This window comes from Gasterosteus aculeatus, unplaced genomic scaffold (genome assembly GCF_964276395.1).
Source record: "Gasterosteus aculeatus unplaced genomic scaffold, fGasAcu3.hap1.1 HAP1_SCAFFOLD_23, whole genome shotgun sequence".
NCBI lineage: Eukaryota > Metazoa > Chordata > Actinopteri > Perciformes > Gasterosteidae > Gasterosteus > Gasterosteus aculeatus.
The window spans coordinates 488,167-501,451 of NW_027554882.1; the positions used below are offsets into that span (position 1 = coordinate 488,167).

The following is a 13,285-nucleotide window of genomic DNA, read 5'->3' on the forward strand; positions in this document are numbered from 1 at the left end:
CAACGTACCAGCACATATCTCAATTGTCGCGGTGCGGTTCTTTCAACTGGGCGTAGCAGTCGCTTGCTACTTAACAACCCACTCCCCACGCTGCCCCCGTCCTCAAAAAAGCTAAAATCATTGATTTGTTTACAAGCAAAAGTGTAAACTCCTGCTGAAATCTGGTTGATTTCACTGTTGTTTCAGACACTAGAGACTCCAGTGATGATTAATCACTGTAAAGTCCTGCTGAAAATCTTGTTGATTTCACAATGGATTCAGACAGAGATTTGAGACTTGCTGCAAGGCTCCACTAGTGACTCCAGTGATGATTCCTGCTGAAAATCTTGTTGATTTCACAATGAATTCAGACAGTGATTTGCTGATTTGAGACGTGCTCCACCGGAGACTCCAGTAAAGTGACCATTAATCCCTGTAAAATCCTGCTGAAATCTGGTTGATTTCACTTTGGATTCAGACAGTGATTTGAGACTTGCTGCACTAGTGACTCCAGTGATAAGTAAACACAACTTTGTTTGTGCTCCATTGTCAGGAGCCTCTGTCCAACTACTTTTCTTTTCACACAAGTACATGAGGCTCAGCCAATTGGCAGAGCCTGCCAAAAATATGGTCAACTCATTGTTGTTCCTCTCCACGGAAGTCTTTAGTAAAAGGCGAAAGACTTATGCGTATTGAAGAGAAACCAAAGTCAGTTGCGGAATCAGGTGGCAGGCAGCCTTATATCCCAGTCGCAACAGTGATCCCTCTTGTGGTTGGGACTGGTTGAGCTGCGGTTGTCCAATGCCAAACCCATTCCCCAGCACCAGCCATCAAAAACTCATTGATTTGTTTACAAGCAAAAGTGTAAAGTCCTGCTGAAATGTGCTTGATTTCACTTTGGATTCAGACAGTGATTTGCTGATTTGAGACGTGCTCCACTGGAGACTCCAGCGCAGTGATGATTAATGCTGAAATCTGGTTGATTTCACTTTGGATTCAGACAGTGATTTGCTGATTGTAGACTCCCTCCACCGGAGACTCCAGTGCAGTGGTGATTAATCCGTGTAAAATCCTGCTGAAATGTGGTTGATTTCACTAGGGATTCAGACAGTGATGATTAAACGGGACACCTGGTTTTTCTTTGACTTCAATATCAGGGGAGAGCGCGAACGCAGTCCCCCACTACCACAAATTATGCAGTCGAGATTCCCACATTTGGGGAATTCGCAGTGGTCAGCACAGTCGCAGTGCAATGACTGAGCCTCGCCCTGGGTGAACCACCTTCTTGATCATGGTATCTCCCCTGCCAGGTAAGTATGAGTTGGTGGTGACAGAGGCAGGGACGGTATTCCCAGTCACAGCATTTGTGGTGACGGTTCGCAGATGGCACCGTCCTCACAGATCGGTGAAGTTAAAATCAGTGATTTGAGACTTGCAAAACAAAGGCACTATTGATGAGTAAGCATAAGTCACTTGCCAAAAGCCTCAGTCTTAAAAACTATGTGGAGGTGAGACTTGTTTTACTCAAAGCAGAAATCATTTCCAACACCACACCACTGATTCAGGTTACCCTTTCTTTTATTTTCCACAATTTAAAGGGTGCACCGTTCCCGGAGGTGCTGCAATACCGGGCCGATGCTTGGAGTGAACGGAGCAAGCCCCTTTTTCATCTCCCAGAGCTAAAAATCGGCTTAATATGTAGTCCTCGTATAGAGGACATATCAGATATTAAACTGATAAGAACAGATACTACACTTGATCTTAGCCAAAAGGCCGAGAAGCGATAACACCAAACTGTTTGTTTGCAGACCCAACGTACCAGCACATATCTCAATTGTCGCGGTGCGGTTCTTTCAACTGGGCGTAGCAGTCGCTTGCTACTTAACAACCCACTCCCCACGCTGCCCCCGTCCTCAAAAAAGCTAAAATCATTGATTTGTTTACAAGCAAAAGTGTAAACTCCTGCTGAAATCTGGTTGATTTCACTGTTGTTTCAGACACTAGAGACTCCAGTGATGATTAATCACTGTAAAGTCCTGCTGAAAATCTTGTTGATTTCACAATGGATTCAGACAGAGATTTGAGACTTGCTGCAAGGCTCCACTAGTGACTCCAGTGATGATTCCTGCTGAAAATCTTGTTGATTTCACAATGAATTCAGACAGTGATTTGCTGATTTGAGACGTGCTCCACCGGAGACTCCAGTAAAGTGACCATTAATCCCTGTAAAATCCTGCTGAAATCTGGTTGATTTCACTTTGGATTCAGACAGTGATTTGAGACTTGCTGCACTAGTGACTCCAGTGATAAGTAAACACAACTTTGTTTGTGCTCCATTGTCAGGAGCCTCTGTCCAACTACTTTTCTTTTCACACAAGTACATGAGGCTCAGCCAATTGGCAGAGCCTGCCAAAAATATGGTCAACTCATTGTTGTTCCTCTCCACGGAAGTCTTTAGTAAAAGGCGAAAGACTTATGCGTATTGAAGAGAAACCAAAGTCAGTTGCGGAATCAGGTGGCAGGCAGCCTTATATCCCAGTCGCAACAGTGATCCCTCTTGTGGTTGGGACTGGTTGAGCTGCGGTTGTCCAATGCCAAACCCATTCCCCAGCACCAGCCATCAAAAACTCATTGATTTGTTTACAAGCAAAAGTGTAAAGTCCTGCTGAAATGTGCTTGATTTCACTTTGGATTCAGACAGTGATTTGCTGATTTGAGACGTGCTCCACTGGAGACTCCAGCGCAGTGATGATTAATGCTGAAATCTGGTTGATTTCACTTTGGATTCAGACAGTGATTTGCTGATTGTAGACTCCCTCCACCGGAGACTCCAGTGCAGTGGTGATTAATCCGTGTAAAATCCTGCTGAAATGTGGTTGATTTCACTAGGGATTCAGACAGTGATGATTAAACGGGACACCTGGTTTTTCTTTGACTTCAATATCAGGGGAGAGCGCGAACGCAGTCCCCCACTACCACAAATTATGCAGTCGAGATTCCCACATTTGGGGAATTCGCAGTGGTCAGCACAGTCGCAGTGCAATGACTGAGCCTCGCCCTGGGTGAACCACCTTCTTGATCATGGTATCTCCCCTGCCAGGTAAGTATGAGTTGGTGGTGACAGAGGCAGGGACGGTATTCCCAGTCACAGCATTTGTGGTGACGGTTCGCAGATGGCACCGTCCTCACAGATCGGTGAAGTTAAAATCAGTGATTTGAGACTTGCAAAACAAAGGCACTATTGATGAGTAAGCATAAGTCACTTGCCAAAAGCCTCAGTCTTAAAAACTATGTGGAGGTGAGACTTGTTTTACTCAAAGCAGAAATCATTTCCAACACCACACCACTGATTCAGGTTACCCTTTCTTTTATTTTCCACAATTTAAAGGGTGCACCGTTCCCGGAGGTGCTGCAATACCGGGCCGATGCTTGGAGTGAACGGAGCAAGCCCCTTTTTCATCTCCCAGAGCTAAAAATCGGCTTAATATGTAGTCCTCGTATAGAGGACATATCAGATATTAAACTGATAAGAACAGATACTACACTTGATCTTAGCCAAAAGGCCGAGAAGCGATAACACCAAACTGTTTGTTTGCAGACCCAACGTACCAGCACATATCTCAATTGTCGCGGTGCGGTTCTTTCAACTGGGCGTAGCAGTCGCTTGCTACTTAACAACCCACTCCCCACGCTGCCCCCGTCCTCAAAAAAGCTAAAATCATTGATTTGTTTACAAGCAAAAGTGTAAACTCCTGCTGAAATCTGGTTGATTTCACTGTTGTTTCAGACACTAGAGACTCCAGTGATGATTAATCACTGTAAAGTCCTGCTGAAAATCTTGTTGATTTCACAATGGATTCAGACAGAGATTTGAGACTTGCTGCAAGGCTCCACTAGTGACTCCAGTGATGATTAATCACTGTAAAGTCCTGCTGAAAATCTTGTTGATTTCACAATGGATTCAGACAGTGATGATTAAACGGGACACCTGGTTTTTCTTTGACTTCAATATCAGGGGAGAGCGCGAACGCAGTCCCCCACTACCACAAATTATGCAGTCGAGATTCCCACATTTGGGGAATTCGCAGTGGTCAGCACAGTCGCAGTGCAATGACTGAGCCTCGCCCTGGGTGAACCACCTTCTTGATCATGGTATCTCCCCTGCCAGGTAAGTATGAGTTGGTGGTGACAGAGGCAGGGACGGTATTCCCAGTCACAGCATTTGTGGTGACGGTTCGCAGATGGCACCGTCCTCACAGATCGGTGAAGTTAAAATCAGTGATTTGAGACTTGCAAAACAAAGGCACTATTGATGAGTAAGCATAAGTCACTTGCCAAAAGCCTCAGTCTTAAAAACTATGTGGAGGTGAGACTTGTTTTACTCAAAGCAGAAATCATTTCCAACACCACACCACTGATTCAGGTTACCATTTCTTTTATTTTCCACAATTTAAAGGGTGCACCGTTCCCGGAGGTGCTGCAATACCGGGTCGATGCTTGGAGTGAACGGAGCAAGCCCCTTTTTCATCTCCCAGAGCTAAAAATCGGCTTAATATGTAGTCCTCGTATAGAGGACATATCAGATATTAAACTGATAAGAACAGATACTACACTTGATCTTAGCCAAAAGGCCGAGAAGCGATAACACCAAACTGTTTGTTTGCAGACCCAACGTACCAGCACATATCTCAATTGTCGCGGTGCGGTTCTTTCAACTGGGCGTAGCAGTCGCTTGCTACTTAACAACCCACTCCCCACGCTGCCCCCGTCCTCAAAAAAGCTAAAATCATTGATTTGTTTACAAGCAAAAGTGTAAACTCCTGCTGAAATCTGGTTGATTTCACTGTTGTTTCAGACACTAGAGACTCCAGTGATGATTAATCACTGTAAAGTCCTGCTGAAAATCTTGTTGATTTCACAATGGATTCAGACAGAGATTTGAGACTTGCTGCAAGGCTCCACTAGTGACTCCAGTGATGATTCCTGCTGAAAATCTTGTTGATTTCACAATGAATTCAGACAGTGATTTGCTGATTTGAGACGTGCTCCACCGGAGACTCCAGTAAAGTGACCATTAATCCCTGTAAAATCCTGCTGAAATCTGGTTGATTTCACTTTGGATTCAGACAGTGATTTGAGACTTGCTGCACTAGTGACTCCAGTGATAAGTAAACACAACTTTGTTTGTGCTCCATTGTCAGGAGCCTCTGTCCAACTACTTTTCTTTTCACACAAGTACATGAGGCTCAGCCAATTGGCAGAGCCTGCCAAAAATATGGTCAACTCATTGTTGTTCCTCTCCACGGAAGTCTTTAGTAAAAGGCGAAAGACTTATGCGTATTGAAGAGAAACCAAAGTCAGTTGCGGAATCAGGTGGCAGGCAGCCTTATATCCCAGTCGCAACAGTGATCCCTCTTGTGGTTGGGACTGGTTGAGCTGCGGTTGTCCAATGCCAAACCCATTCCCCAGCACCAGCCATCAAAAACTCATTGATTTGTTTACAAGCAAAAGTGTAAAGTCCTGCTGAAATGTGCTTGATTTCACTTTGGATTCAGACAGTGATTTGCTGATTTGAGACGTGCTCCACTGGAGACTCCAGCGCAGTGATGATTAATGCTGAAATCTGGTTGATTTCACTTTGGATTCAGACAGTGATTTGCTGATTGTAGACTCCCTCCACCGGAGACTCCAGTGCAGTGGTGATTAATCCGTGTAAAATCCTGCTGAAATGTGGTTGATTTCACTAGGGATTCAGACAGTGATGATTAAACGGGACACCTGGTTTTTCTTTGACTTCAATATCAGGGGAGAGCGCGAACGCAGTCCCCCACTACCACAAATTATGCAGTCGAGATTCCCACATTTGGGGAATTCGCAGTGGTCAGCACAGTCGCAGTGCAATGACTGAGCCTCGCCCTGGGTGAACCACCTTCTTGATCATGGTATCTCCCCTGCCAGGTAAGTATGAGTTGGTGGTGACAGAGGCAGGGACGGTATTCCCAGTCACAGCATTTGTGGTGACGGTTCGCAGATGGCACCGTCCTCACAGATCGGTGAAGTTAAAATCAGTGATTTGAGACTTGCAAAACAAAGGCACTATTGATGAGTAAGCATAAGTCACTTGCCAAAAGCCTCAGTCTTAAAAACTATGTGGAGGTGAGACTTGTTTTACTCAAAGCAGAAATCATTTCCAACACCACACCACTGATTCAGGTTACCCTTTCTTTTATTTTCCACAATTTAAAGGGTGCACCGTTCCCGGAGGTGCTGCAATACCGGGCCGATGCTTGGAGTGAACGGAGCAAGCCCCTTTTTCATCTCCCAGAGCTAAAAATCGGCTTAATATGTAGTCCTCGTATAGAGGACATATCAGATATTAAACTGATAAGAACAGATACTACACTTGATCTTAGCCAAAAGGCCGAGAAGCGATAACACCAAACTGTTTGTTTGCAGACCCAACGTACCAGCACATATCTCAATTGTCGCGGTGCGGTTCTTTCAACTGGGCGTAGCAGTCGCTTGCTACTTAACAACCCACTCCCCACGCTGCCCCCGTCCTCAAAAAAGCTAAAATCATTGATTTGTTTACAAGCAAAAGTGTAAACTCCTGCTGAAATCTGGTTGATTTCACTGTTGTTTCAGACACTAGAGACTCCAGTGATGATTAATCACTGTAAAGTCCTGCTGAAAATCTTGTTGATTTCACAATGGATTCAGACAGAGATTTGAGACTTGCTGCAAGGCTCCACTAGTGACTCCAGTGATGATTCCTGCTGAAAATCTTGTTGATTTCACAATGAATTCAGACAGTGATTTGCTGATTTGAGACGTGCTCCACCGGAGACTCCAGTAAAGTGACCATTAATCCCTGTAAAATCCTGCTGAAATCTGGTTGATTTCACTTTGGATTCAGACAGTGATTTGAGACTTGCTGCACTAGTGACTCCAGTGATAAGTAAACACAACTTTGTTTGTGCTCCATTGTCAGGAGCCTCTGTCCAACTACTTTTCTTTTCACACAAGTACATGAGGCTCAGCCAATTGGCAGAGCCTGCCAAAAATATGGTCAACTCATTGTTGTTCCTCTCCACGGAAGTCTTTAGTAAAAGGCGAAAGACTTATGCGTATTGAAGAGAAACCAAAGTCAGTTGCGGAATCAGGTGGCAGGCAGCCTTATATCCCAGTCGCAACAGTGATCCCTCTTGTGGTTGGGACTGGTTGAGCTGCGGTTGTCCAATGCCAAACCCATTCCCCAGCACCAGCCATCAAAAACTCATTGATTTGTTTACAAGCAAAAGTGTAAAGTCCTGCTGAAATGTGCTTGATTTCACTTTGGATTCAGACAGTGATTTGCTGATTTGAGACGTGCTCCACTGGAGACTCCAGCGCAGTGATGATTAATGCTGAAATCTGGTTGATTTCACTTTGGATTCAGACAGTGATTTGCTGATTGTAGACTCCCTCCACCGGAGACTCCAGTGCAGTGGTGATTAATCCGTGTAAAATCCTGCTGAAATGTGGTTGATTTCACTAGGGATTCAGACAGTGATGATTAAACGGGACACCTGGTTTTTCTTTGACTTCAATATCAGGGGAGAGCGCGAACGCAGTCCCCCACTACCACAAATTATGCAGTCGAGATTCCCACATTTGGGGAATTCGCAGTGGTCAGCACAGTCGCAGTGCAATGACTGAGCCTCGCCCTGGGTGAACCACCTTCTTGATCATGGTATCTCCCCTGCCAGGTAAGTATGAGTTGGTGGTGACAGAGGCAGGGACGGTATTCCCAGTCACAGCATTTGTGGTGACGGTTCGCAGATGGCACCGTCCTCACAGATCGGTGAAGTTAAAATCAGTGATTTGAGACTTGCAAAACAAAGGCACTATTGATGAGTAAGCATAAGTCACTTGCCAAAAGCCTCAGTCTTAAAAACTATGTGGAGGTGAGACTTGTTTTACTCAAAGCAGAAATCATTTCCAACACCACACCACTGATTCAGGTTACCCTTTCTTTTATTTTCCACAATTTAAAGGGTGCACCGTTCCCGGAGGTGCTGCAATACCGGGCCGATGCTTGGAGTGAACGGAGCAAGCCCCTTTTTCATCTCCCAGAGCTAAAAATCGGCTTAATATGTAGTCCTCGTATAGAGGACATATCAGATATTAAACTGATAAGAACAGATACTACACTTGATCTTAGCCAAAAGGCCGAGAAGCGATAACACCAAACTGTTTGTTTGCAGACCCAACGTACCAGCACATATCTCAATTGTCGCGGTGCGGTTCTTTCAACTGGGCGTAGCAGTCGCTTGCTACTTAACAACCCACTCCCCACGCTGCCCCCGTCCTCAAAAAAGCTAAAATCATTGATTTGTTTACAAGCAAAAGTGTAAACTCCTGCTGAAATCTGGTTGATTTCACTGTTGTTTCAGACACTAGAGACTCCAGTGATGATTAATCACTGTAAAGTCCTGCTGAAAATCTTGTTGATTTCACAATGGATTCAGACAGGGATTTGAGACTTGCTGCAAGGCTCCACTAGTGACTCCAGTGATGATTCCTGCTGAAAATCTTGTTGATTTCACAATGAATTCAGACAGTGATTTGCTGATTTGAGACGTGCTCCACCGGAGACTCCAGTAAAGTGACCATTAATCCCTGTAAAATCCTGCTGAAATCTGGTTGATTTCACTTTGGATTCAGACAGTGATTTGAGACTTGCTGCACTAGTGACTCCAGTGATAAGTAAACACAACTTTGTTTGTGCTCCATTGTCAGGAGCCTCTGTCCAACTACTTTTCTTTTCACACAAGTACATGAGGCTCAGCCAATTGGCAGAGCCTGCCAAAAATATGGTCAACTCATTGTTGTTCCTCTCCACGGAAGTCTTTAGTAAAAGGCGAAAGACTTATGCGTATTGAAGAGAAACCAAAGTCAGTTGCGGAATCAGGTGGCAGGCAGCCTTATATCCCAGTCGCAACAGTGATCCCTCTTGTGGTTGGGACTGGTTGAGCTGCGGTTGTCCAATGCCAAACCCATTCCCCAGCACCAGCCATCAAAAACTCATTGATTTGTTTACAAGCAAAAGTGTAAAGTCCTGCTGAAATGTGCTTGATTTCACTTTGGATTCAGACAGTGATTTGCTGATTTGAGACGTGCTCCACTGGAGACTCCAGCGCAGTGATGATTAATGCTTAAATCTGGTTGATTTCACTTTGGATTCAGACAGTGATTTGCTGATTGTAGACTCCCTCCACCGGAGACTCCAGTGCAGTGGTGATTAATCCGTGTAAAATCCTGCTGAAATGTGGTTGATTTCACTAGGGATTCAGACAGTGATGATTAAACGGGACACCTGGTTTTTCTTTGACTTCAATATCAGGGGAGAGCGCGAACGCAGTCCCCCACTACCACAAATTATGCAGTCGAGATTCCCACATTTGGGGAATTCGCAGTGGTCAGCACAGTCGCAGTGCAATGACTGAGCCTCGCCCTGGGTGAACCACCTTCTTGATCATGGTATCTCCCCTGCCAGGTAAGTATGAGTTGGTGGTGACAGAGGCAGGGACGGTATTCCCAGTCACAGCATTTGTGGTGACGGTTCGCAGATGGCACCGTCCTCACAGATCGGTGAAGTTAAAATCAGTGATTTGAGACTTGCAAAACAAAGGCACTATTGATGAGTAAGCATAAGTCACTTGCCAAAAGCCTCAGTCTTAAAAACTATGTGGAGGTGAGACTTGTTTTACTCAAAGCAGAAATCATTTCCAACACCACACCACTGATTCAGGTTACCATTTCTTTTATTTTCCACAATTTAAAGGGTGCACCGTTCCCGGAGGTGCTGCAATACCGGGTCGATGCTTGGAGTGAACGGAGCAAGCCCCTTTTTCATCTCCCAGAGCTAAAAATCGGCTTAATATGTAGTCCTCGTATAGAGGACATATCAGATATTAAACTGATAAGAACAGATACTACACTTGATCTTAGCCAAAAGGCCGAGAAGCGATAACACCAAACTGTTTGTTTGCAGACCCAACGTACCAGCACATATCTCAATTGTCGCGGTGCGGTTCTTTCAACTGGGCGTAGCAGTCGCTTGCTACTTAACAACCCACTCCCCACGCTGCCCCCGTCCTCAAAAAAGCTAAAATCATTGATTTGTTTACAAGCAAAAGTGTAAACTCCTGCTGAAATCTGGTTGATTTCACTGTTGTTTCAGACACTAGAGACTCCAGTGATGATTAATCACTGTAAAGTCCTGCTGAAAATCTTGTTGATTTCACAATGGATTCAGACAGGGATTTGAGACTTGCTGCAAGGCTCCACTAGTGACTCCAGTGATGATTAATCACTGTAAAGTCCTGCTGAAAATCTTGTTGATTTCACAATGGATTCAGACAGAGATTTGAGACTTGCTGCAAGGCTCCACTAGTGACTCCAGTGATGATTCCTGCTGAAAATCTTGTTGATTTCACAATGAATTCAGACAGTGATTTGCTGATTTGAGACGTGCTCCACCGGAGACTCCAGTAAAGTGACCATTAATCCCTGTAAAATCCTGCTGAAATCTGGTTGATTTCACTTTGGATTCAGACAGTGATTTGAGACTTGCTGCACTAGTGACTCCAGTGATAAGTAAACACAACTTTGTTTGTGCTCCATTGTCAGGAGCCTCTGTCCAACTACTTTTCTTTTCACACAAGTACATGAGGCTCAGCCAATTGGCAGAGCCTGCCAAAAATATGGTCAACTCATTGTTGTTCCTCTCCACGGAAGTCTTTAGTAAAAGGCGAAAGACTTATGCGTATTGAAGAGAAACCAAAGTCAGTTGCGGAATCAGGTGACAGGCAGCCTTATATCCCAGTCGCAACAGTGATCCCTCTTGTGGTTGGGACTGGTTGAGCTGCGGTTGTCCAATGCCAAACCCATTCCCCAGCACCAGCCATCAAAAACTCATTGATTTGTTTACAAGCAAAAGTGTAAAGTCCTGCTGAAATGTGCTTGATTTCACTTTGGATTCAGACAGTGATTTGCTGATTTGAGACGTGCTCCACTGGAGACTCCAGCGCAGTGATGATTAATGCTGAAATCTGGTTGATTTCACTTTGGATTCAGACAGTGATTTGCTGATTGTAGACTCCCTCCACCGGAGACTCCAGTGCAGTGGTGATTAATCCGTGTAAAATCCTGCTGAAATGTGGTTGATTTCACTAGGGATTCAGACAGTGATGATTAAACGGGACACCTGGTTTTTCTTTGACTTCAATATCAGGGGAGAGCGCGAACGCAGTCCCCCACTACCACAAATTATGCAGTCGAGATTCCCACATTTGGGGAATTCGCAGTGGTCAGCACAGTCGCAGTGCAATGACTGAGCCTCGCCCTGGGTGAACCACCTTCTTGATCATGGTATCTCCCCTGCCAGGTAAGTATGAGTTGGTGGTGACAGAGGCAGGGACGGTATTCCCAGTCACAGCATTTGTGGTGACGGTTCGCAGATGGCACCGTCCTCACAGATCGGTGAAGTTAAAATCAGTGATTTGAGACTTGCAAAACAAAGGCACTATTGATGAGTAAGCATAAGTCACTTGCCAAAAGCCTCAGTCTTAAAAACTATGTGGAGGTGAGACTTGTTTTACTCAAAGCAGAAATCATTTCCAACACCACACCACTGATTCAGGTTACCCTTTCTTTTATTTTCCACAATTTAAAGGGTGCACCGTTCCCGGAGGTGCTGCAATACCGGGCCGATGCTTGGAGTGAACGGAGCAAGCCCCTTTTTCATCTCCCAGAGCTAAAAATCGGCTTAATATGTAGTCCTCGTATAGAGGACATATCAGATATTAAACTGATAAGAACAGATACTACACTTGATCTTAGCCAAAAGGCCGAGAAGCGATAACACCAAACTGTTTGTTTGCAGACCCAACGTACCAGCACATATCTCAATTGTCGCGGTGCGGTTCTTTCAACTGGGCGTAGCAGTCGCTTGCTACTTAACAACCCACTCCCCACGCTGCCCCCGTCCTCAAAAAAGCTAAAATCATTGATTTGTTTACAAGCAAAAGTGTAAACTCCTGCTGAAATCTGGTTGATTTCACTGTTGTTTCAGACACTAGAGACTCCAGTGATGATTAATCACTGTAAAGTCCTGCTGAAAATCTTGTTGATTTCACAATGGATTCAGACAGAGATTTGAGACTTGCTGCAAGGCTCCACTAGTGACTCCAGTGATGATTCCTGCTGAAAATCTTGTTGATTTCACAATGAATTCAGACAGTGATTTGCTGATTTGAGACGTGCTCCACCGGAGACTCCAGTAAAGTGACCATTAATCCCTGTAAAATCCTGCTGAAATCTGGTTGATTTCACTTTGGATTCAGACAGTGATTTGAGACTTGCTGCACTAGTGACTCCAGTGATAAGTAAACACAACTTTGTTTGTGCTCCATTGTCAGGAGCCTCTGTCCAACTACTTTTCTTTTCACACAAGTACATGAGGCTCAGCCAATTGGCAGAGCCTGCCAAAAATATGGTCAACTCATTGTTGTTCCTCTCCACGGAAGTCTTTAGTAAAAGGCGAAAGACTTATGCGTATTGAAGAGAAACCAAAGTCAGTTGCGGAATCAGGTGGCAGGCAGCCTTATATCCCAGTCGCAACAGTGATCCCTCTTGTGGTTGGGACTGGTTGAGCTGCGGTTGTCCAATGCCAAACCCATTCCCCAGCACCAGCCATCAAAAACTCATTGATTTGTTTACAAGCAAAAGTGTAAAGTCCTGCTGAAATGTGCTTGATTTCACTTTGGATTCAGACAGTGATTTGCTGATTTGAGACGTGCTCCACTGGAGACTCCAGCGCAGTGATGATTAATGCTGAAATCTGGTTGATTTCACTTTGGATTCAGACAGTGATTTGCTGATTGTAGACTCCCTCCACCGGAGACTCCAGTGCAGTGGTGATTAATCCGTGTAAAATCCTGCTGAAATGTGGTTGATTTCACTAGGGATTCAGACAGTGATGATTAAACGGGACACCTGGTTTTTCTTTGACTTCAATATCAGGGGAGAGCGCGAACGCAGTCCCCCACTACCACAAATTATGCAGTCGAGATTCCCACATTTGGGGAATTCGCAGTGGTCAGCACAGTCGCAGTGCAATGACTGAGCCTCGCCCTGGGTGAACCACCTTCTTGATCATGGTATCTCCCCTGCCAGGTAAGTATGAGTTGGTGGTGACAGAGGCAGGGACGGTATTCCCAGTCACAGCATTTGTGGTGACGGTTCGCAGATGGCACCGTCC

General features: G+C 45.0%; 22 non-coding genes across 22 annotated transcripts; all 22 read right to left on the minus strand.

Annotated features, from left to right (window-relative positions):
- Positions 1 to 576: 576 nt before the first annotated feature.
- On the minus strand, positions 577 to 691 carry LOC144391990 (U5 spliceosomal RNA). The gene has a single exon (XR_013455377.1). It is a non-coding gene; the product is annotated as a U5 spliceosomal RNA (small nuclear RNA).
- Positions 692 to 1,133: 442 nt separating this feature from the next.
- On the minus strand, positions 1,134 to 1,297 carry LOC144392202 (U1 spliceosomal RNA). Its single transcript, XR_013455589.1, has one exon. It is a non-coding gene; the product is annotated as a U1 spliceosomal RNA (small nuclear RNA).
- A 276-nt stretch (positions 1,298 to 1,573) lies between these two features.
- On the minus strand, positions 1,574 to 1,764 carry LOC144392426 (U2 spliceosomal RNA). The gene has a single exon (XR_013455813.1). It is a non-coding gene; the product is annotated as a U2 spliceosomal RNA (small nuclear RNA).
- A 602-nt stretch (positions 1,765 to 2,366) lies between these two features.
- Positions 2,367 to 2,481, minus strand: LOC144391991 (U5 spliceosomal RNA). Its single transcript, XR_013455378.1, has one exon. It is a non-coding gene; the product is annotated as a U5 spliceosomal RNA (small nuclear RNA).
- A 442-nt stretch (positions 2,482 to 2,923) lies between these two features.
- LOC144392203 (U1 spliceosomal RNA) lies at positions 2,924 to 3,087 on the minus strand. Its single transcript, XR_013455590.1, has one exon. It is a non-coding gene; the product is annotated as a U1 spliceosomal RNA (small nuclear RNA).
- Positions 3,088 to 3,363: 276 nt separating this feature from the next.
- Positions 3,364 to 3,554, minus strand: LOC144392427 (U2 spliceosomal RNA). Its single transcript, XR_013455814.1, has one exon. It is a non-coding gene; the product is annotated as a U2 spliceosomal RNA (small nuclear RNA).
- Positions 3,555 to 3,991: 437 nt separating this feature from the next.
- Positions 3,992 to 4,155, minus strand: LOC144392204 (U1 spliceosomal RNA). The gene has a single exon (XR_013455591.1). It is a non-coding gene; the product is annotated as a U1 spliceosomal RNA (small nuclear RNA).
- A 276-nt stretch (positions 4,156 to 4,431) lies between these two features.
- Positions 4,432 to 4,622, minus strand: LOC144392364 (U2 spliceosomal RNA). The gene has a single exon (XR_013455751.1). It is a non-coding gene; the product is annotated as a U2 spliceosomal RNA (small nuclear RNA).
- A 602-nt stretch (positions 4,623 to 5,224) lies between these two features.
- On the minus strand, positions 5,225 to 5,339 carry LOC144391992 (U5 spliceosomal RNA). The gene has a single exon (XR_013455380.1). It is a non-coding gene; the product is annotated as a U5 spliceosomal RNA (small nuclear RNA).
- A 442-nt stretch (positions 5,340 to 5,781) lies between these two features.
- LOC144392205 (U1 spliceosomal RNA) lies at positions 5,782 to 5,945 on the minus strand. Its single transcript, XR_013455592.1, has one exon. It is a non-coding gene; the product is annotated as a U1 spliceosomal RNA (small nuclear RNA).
- A 276-nt stretch (positions 5,946 to 6,221) lies between these two features.
- Positions 6,222 to 6,412, minus strand: LOC144392428 (U2 spliceosomal RNA). The gene has a single exon (XR_013455815.1). It is a non-coding gene; the product is annotated as a U2 spliceosomal RNA (small nuclear RNA).
- A 602-nt stretch (positions 6,413 to 7,014) lies between these two features.
- Positions 7,015 to 7,129, minus strand: LOC144391993 (U5 spliceosomal RNA). The gene has a single exon (XR_013455381.1). It is a non-coding gene; the product is annotated as a U5 spliceosomal RNA (small nuclear RNA).
- A 442-nt stretch (positions 7,130 to 7,571) lies between these two features.
- Positions 7,572 to 7,735, minus strand: LOC144392208 (U1 spliceosomal RNA). Its single transcript, XR_013455594.1, has one exon. It is a non-coding gene; the product is annotated as a U1 spliceosomal RNA (small nuclear RNA).
- Positions 7,736 to 8,011: 276 nt separating this feature from the next.
- LOC144392429 (U2 spliceosomal RNA) lies at positions 8,012 to 8,202 on the minus strand. The gene has a single exon (XR_013455816.1). It is a non-coding gene; the product is annotated as a U2 spliceosomal RNA (small nuclear RNA).
- A 602-nt stretch (positions 8,203 to 8,804) lies between these two features.
- LOC144391994 (U5 spliceosomal RNA) lies at positions 8,805 to 8,919 on the minus strand. Its single transcript, XR_013455382.1, has one exon. It is a non-coding gene; the product is annotated as a U5 spliceosomal RNA (small nuclear RNA).
- Positions 8,920 to 9,361: 442 nt separating this feature from the next.
- On the minus strand, positions 9,362 to 9,525 carry LOC144392209 (U1 spliceosomal RNA). Its single transcript, XR_013455595.1, has one exon. It is a non-coding gene; the product is annotated as a U1 spliceosomal RNA (small nuclear RNA).
- A 276-nt stretch (positions 9,526 to 9,801) lies between these two features.
- On the minus strand, positions 9,802 to 9,992 carry LOC144392365 (U2 spliceosomal RNA). Its single transcript, XR_013455753.1, has one exon. It is a non-coding gene; the product is annotated as a U2 spliceosomal RNA (small nuclear RNA).
- Positions 9,993 to 10,697: 705 nt separating this feature from the next.
- Positions 10,698 to 10,812, minus strand: LOC144391995 (U5 spliceosomal RNA). Its single transcript, XR_013455383.1, has one exon. It is a non-coding gene; the product is annotated as a U5 spliceosomal RNA (small nuclear RNA).
- A 442-nt stretch (positions 10,813 to 11,254) lies between these two features.
- Positions 11,255 to 11,418, minus strand: LOC144392210 (U1 spliceosomal RNA). The gene has a single exon (XR_013455596.1). It is a non-coding gene; the product is annotated as a U1 spliceosomal RNA (small nuclear RNA).
- A 276-nt stretch (positions 11,419 to 11,694) lies between these two features.
- On the minus strand, positions 11,695 to 11,885 carry LOC144392430 (U2 spliceosomal RNA). The gene has a single exon (XR_013455817.1). It is a non-coding gene; the product is annotated as a U2 spliceosomal RNA (small nuclear RNA).
- Positions 11,886 to 12,487: 602 nt separating this feature from the next.
- On the minus strand, positions 12,488 to 12,602 carry LOC144391996 (U5 spliceosomal RNA). The gene has a single exon (XR_013455384.1). It is a non-coding gene; the product is annotated as a U5 spliceosomal RNA (small nuclear RNA).
- A 442-nt stretch (positions 12,603 to 13,044) lies between these two features.
- LOC144392211 (U1 spliceosomal RNA) lies at positions 13,045 to 13,208 on the minus strand. The gene has a single exon (XR_013455597.1). It is a non-coding gene; the product is annotated as a U1 spliceosomal RNA (small nuclear RNA).
- Between the last annotated feature and the right edge of the window lie 77 nt (positions 13,209 to 13,285).